Raw genomic sequence first — 5,795 nt, 5'->3', positions numbered from 1 at the left:
GGACAAAGAGGACACTATCATAGCAGCCAACATTGAGCATCAAAAATGTACTAGGCATTTTTCTAGCACTTTATAAGGATCCTTATCTAAAACTATGATTCAGGCCGTTTTACTATCTTCTGGTTACAGATAAATAAACAGAGATAATTTGCCCAGACTACATAGCTAAGTGACAGAGGTGGTCTCCTACCCTACCGTGCCATTCTGCTTTTCAAGGGACACAAGAGAGTTTAAGGGATTTAACAAGGCATTCTATATTAGGTTCTAGAGTATCGTCCACAAGGGCAGTGTTCAGAAAAGGCTGAAGAAGTTAGGGAAATCCTTGGAAGATGTAGAACTAACCGGACTTTAAGGATGAGTAAGAGCTGAATAGGTTAAAAAGGAAAGAGGGACGGGGAGAGTAGCATCAGGAATTGAAGCTGGAAGATGCTTTGTGTTATGGTCTTTGTATTCCCCAATACATGGGAAATGAATGAATAAAGTTTCTTTAACTACAACAAGAACAAGGAAACAATCTAAGTGTCCATCAATGGATGTCTAGATAAGGAATTGAGGTATGTATAGAAAATGGATTCTCATGCAGCCATAAAAAAGAAGGAATTCCTACCATTTGCAGCAACACAGATGGACCCTTGAGAGCATTATGCTAAGTGAAATAAGTCAGAGAAAGACAAACATTGTATGATCTCACTTGTATGTGGAATCTAAACACAAAACAAACTCAGGAAGAGATCAGAATTATGGTTACCAGAGACAGGAGGAGGGGGAATTAGATGAAAGTGGTCAAGAGGTACAAACTTCCAATTACAAGAGAAGTAAATACTGGGGATGTAATGTACAATATGGTGACTATAGCTAACACTGCTGTGTAGTATATTTGAAAGTTGTTAAGAATGTAGATCCTGCCCTGGCTGGCATAGCTCAGTGGATCGAGCGCGGGCTGCGAACCAGAGTGTCGCAGGTTCCATTCCCAGTCAGGGCACATGCCTGGATTGCAGGCCATGGCCCCCAGCAACCGCACATTGATATTTCTCTCTCTTTCTCCCTCCCTTCCCTCTCTAAAAAAAAAATCTAAAAAAAAATTTGCAATTTATTGGCATATTAAAAAAAAAGAATGTAGATCCTAAGAGGTCTCATTACAAAACATGTTTTACTATCTATATGAGATGGTGGATGTTAACTTATTGTGGTAACCTTTTCACAATATATGTAAGTCAAATCATTATGTTATATACCTTAATCAGTGTTGTATGTCAATTACCTCTCAATAAAACAAGGGGAAAAATGTTTCCTTAAATAAATCAAAATCGGAAAGCCACAGAGACAAATCAATGGGACCTCCTGATGTCATGACACAGGAGGTGAAGGAAAGAGATGAAAAGATTGTAGATTTCATTTCAGTTTTCATTGAAGAAAAAATAGGTAGGTTCTCTATTCAAGCCATCTCTTGAAGCTTATGGTTTAGGAATAGTAGCTTAAGATCCAAATGACGAAGACATGCATTAACATGATTGGGTGAAATCCACTCAACAATTTGGAAAACTTTATATTTTCAACATATACTTCCTCTTTCCAATTCTGTTTTAGTTCTTCTTTTAGGGTGGGTGCTGCTGCTGCTAAAACAAACATTGACAGCTCACCACAGCCAGAACTAGAACAACCATACTGCAAATACGGAACCACTTTTTATGACCTTTAATGTATAACTTTGTCAAAGAATCTTTGAATTTCTAACTACAGTCTTGCTCACTCTGGACAACTAGAGAACTGTGTTATCCTCTTTATAAAAAGTAAGTTAAGCTTGTTTCTGTGTTCAGGGATGCTATTTCATCAGAGACACCCACTTCACTGGATGAAATCAAATGTATCATTGGCAGTCGTCAGAGTTAGCTCTGAAGTCACTCTTATGAATGAAGGCTCTATTGGCAAACAGCCAGTCCTCTTGTGCAGGGCTGTGAAGACAGTACAGATTACATACAAATTACATACATATCCCCAAGTTCAGTCTACCGTTTCACACCAACTCAAAGCTATTTGGACTTCTTGCAGCTCTCCCTGATCACTGCAGACAACAGTTTTTCAACTCACAACAATTACTTATACTGGTAATCTGACACAGTCACATTCTTTAGTTATGTAAGTGTCTGCTGTCATCATGACAGCATCTTTAAGAGCAACAAGCATTAACTGAGTGTTTTCCGTAAATGAGACCATAAGCTCTTCAAGTGCAGAGACTATATTGTAATTTTTTTAAAAAGATTTTATTTATTTATTTTAGAGAGATGGGGAAGGGAGAGAGAAAGAGAGGAGTGAAACATCAATGTGTGGTTACCTTTAGCATACCTCATACTGGGACCTGGCCTATAACCCAGGCATGTGCCCTGACTGGGAATCAAACCGGCGATGCTTTGATTCACAGGCCTGCGCTCAATCCACTGAGGTACACCAGCCAGGGCCATATATTGTAAATTTTTTAAGACTACACAGCTCCCTTTGGGAAGTACTAAAAAAATAATTATTTAAAGAAATATTGAATTGAATTAAACCCAAGGAAGAAGACATACGTCTAAGATCCTGTGAATGTCCTCTGTACTAATCTTTGCATCTGCCACTTATATTATAACAGAAAAATAGATGGCGGTTTGCCCTTTTAATATGCAATATAGACTTCAGAGCAAAATTCTGCCTTTATCAGAAAAGCACTTTTATAAATTAAGATTGCCAGGTTGCTAAGCCAAAGGCTTAGAGAATTAAGTACAATCTAATACATAGAAATAATATCTGTGCTTGCTTTGGCAGCACATACACTAAAATTGGAAGTATACATAGAAAATTAGGACGGCCCCTGCACAAGGATGATACACAAATTCATAAAACATTCCCTAGTTTTTAAAAATCCAATATTAATTGAGCATTTACTATGTGATAAGTACTATTCTAATCACATTATGCACCATGTAATATGGCAATACATATTATATGCTAGATATTCATATGGCACATATATTTATATTTTTTCTTTAATCCTCTTAATTATTATTCTACCCAGGAAGGTAAATAACTTGCCCAAGGTCCACAAGTGAGACAGGCACAAACCCTAATTCATGAAACATACACTGATTAAGAGATAAAGCATGTATGGAGTAGCTCTTTGTGTGTTAGAGGTCACACTTGGAGCACAGAGGGCTGCAAGCCAAATTAAATAAAATCAGGAAACAAGGTAATGAATGGAAAGACAATAGAGTTCATAGATAATTTCCTTCAGTATTGTGCCCAAGAGAAATGAATGGGGATCGGAACAATGTTAGAAGTTAACAGTATGACCTGGCCGGGTAGCTCCCTTGGTTAGAGTGTCTCCCCATACACAACTGATGCAGATTAGATCCCTAGTCAGGGCACATACAAGAAACAACAAATGAATGTAGAAATAAGTAGAACAAACTGATGTCTCCCTCTAAAGTTAATAATAAAAAAGTAAGTTAACGGTGTAAGCGAGTAGCAAAGAGGGATGGCTGCTGAAAATGAGAGCTTCTGGTAGCTAGACACGTCAGTAAGGGTTATCCTTAGGGTGGGGGGAAGTTATAGTCTTTAAAGCAGTGAGCCAAAAATCTCATGTGTCTTGCACTGGCATTGACTAATTCAGTCAATTGATCAATAAACATTTCCTAAAGAGCTACTATTTTTAAGGTACTGTGTTAAGTACCAGGGAGATACACAGAGGCAAAAGACATGGTCCTAGTTTCTGCTTAAGGATCTTTTTATCCCAATAAAACAAGATACATAGAATCATAAAGACTGAGCTGTAGGGAAACCTAAAGATCTTCTCATCTAATCTCTTTAGTTTTATAGATGACCAAAACCAAGTATCAGGGGCAGGAAATGATTTGACAAAGTTTCCACAGCACTTTCAGATCAAGAGTAGAACCCAGAATTTATTGCTACCCCAGGCTTTGTTTTCTTATACAGATATAATTAGTAATAAAGGTAGTGTTTGCCAAGTATCGAGTTAATGATATAGGCAATGAATTGCTTCTTACCATAATATGTTTACAAAGTCAAGGTCTAAATGCTAAAACATTTTCTGGGGAATTTTCAGGTGCAAAGGGACTTTCCTAGTTGTCTCTTCAGCTGCTTTAGCATGAAAACAGAAAATGGCCCCTCCTCTGTGCTCCCCAAACACCTGTGTCATCTCAATCATACACATCACGTGCGATCTTGATATGTGCAGCTTGCTAGTTCTGAAAGTGTGTGGTCTCCAGACTAGTAGCACCTGGAAACTTGTTAGAAATGCAAATTCTTGGGCCCACTCCAGATGCACTGAATCAGAAACTCTGGGGGTGGGGCCCAGTGATCTGTGTTTTAACAAGCCCTCCAAGTGACACTGATGTGCTTTGGAGCTTGAGAACCTCTGGTTTCTCCAAAGGGCCCTCCAGAGAGATTCTGAGTTCTTAAAGATGGGGACCAGGTCCACCACAGTTTGTTTTTGTTTCCCTAGCTTAGTACCAGGCCTTGAACAGTGGATGTTCATCAATATTCCTGAAACAACTATAGAAGTGAACAAGGCATCCCATAACCAACTCTCTTCAGGTAATGGATCAGCACTGTTACGTTCACTTTATATTATGGGCTGAATAGTGTTTCCCCACCCCCAAATTTATATGTTTAGGTCTAACTACAAACCCCCCCCACCCCAGCCCCTGCTGCCATCTACCACATACCTCAGAACGTGTACTTGGAAATAGGACCTTTAAAGAGGTAATTAAGGTAAAATAAGGTCATACACGTGGGTCCTAATTCAACATGACTGGTATCCGTATAAGAAAAGGAGATAAGGATATAGGTAGAGGGAAGACTATGTGAAGACTAAGAAAAGGTGGTCATTTACAAGCGAAGAAGAGAGGTTTCAGAAGAAACTCACCCTGTTGACACTTGGATCTCTAACTTATATTCCCCAGAACTGTGAGAAAATTGTATTTCCAGACTTCTGGCTAAGATGAAGTCATAGGTAGATATACTTTGCCTCCTTGCACAGCCAAAAGAAGGATAACAACAAATTTAAAAACAAAAAACAATCAGAACTGCCAGAAAATTGAACTGTATGGAAGTCCAACAACCAAGGAGTTAAAGAAACATTCATCCAGACTGGTAGGAGGGGTGGAGAGGCACAGACGAGGTGGAGAGGAATCATAGCAAGACTGTGGCTAGAGGACCAGTGGTCCCATATTCACATGTAGATAAACCTGGAGGAACAACTAGGGAGCAAGACAGACCACGCAACCCAGGGTTCCAGCACAAGGAAATAAAGCATTAAAAACCTCTGGCTGTAAAAACCTGTGGGGTTTGAGGCAGCAGGAGAAACTCCCAGCCTCACAGGAGTGTTTGTTGGAGAGACCCACAGGGTCCTAGTACATACACAAAACCACCTACCTGAGAATCAGCACCAGGAGGGCCCAATTTGCTTGTGGGTAGCAGAGGAAGTGATTGAAAGCTGGTGGAAAGCTGAGCAAGTGGCATTGTTCCCTCTCCAAACCCTTCCTCACGTACACCGCCATGGCACGCAAAGTGGGTTGCCCCACCCTGGCGAATACCTAAGGCTCCACCCCTTACTACGTAACAGGCGTGCCAAGACAAAAAAAAAAAAAAAAAAAAAGGGCTCAAATGAGAGAATAGATCAAAACTCCAGAAATAGAACTAAGCAATCAAGAGATAGCCAACTTATCAGATGCAGAGTTCAAAACACAGGTAATCAGGATGCTCACAGAAATGGTTGAGTATGGTTGCAAAATACAAGGAAA

General features: G+C 39.6%; 1 non-coding gene across 1 annotated transcript; it reads left to right on the top strand.

The window, feature by feature from the left end:
• The first annotated feature begins 2,783 nt into the window (after positions 1 to 2,783).
• LOC114495771 lies at positions 2,784 to 2,890 on the top strand. The gene has a single exon (XR_003684448.1). It is a non-coding gene; the product is annotated as a U6 spliceosomal RNA (small nuclear RNA).
• The last annotated feature ends 2,905 nt before the right edge of the window (positions 2,891 to 5,795 follow it).

Source organism: Phyllostomus discolor, chromosome 4 (assembly GCF_004126475.2).
Source record: "Phyllostomus discolor isolate MPI-MPIP mPhyDis1 chromosome 4, mPhyDis1.pri.v3, whole genome shotgun sequence".
NCBI classification, from domain to species: Eukaryota; Metazoa; Chordata; class Mammalia; order Chiroptera; family Phyllostomidae; genus Phyllostomus; species Phyllostomus discolor.
The sequence above is the reverse complement of the archived record's forward strand: the minus strand, read 5'-3'. Positions and strand labels throughout refer to the sequence as shown.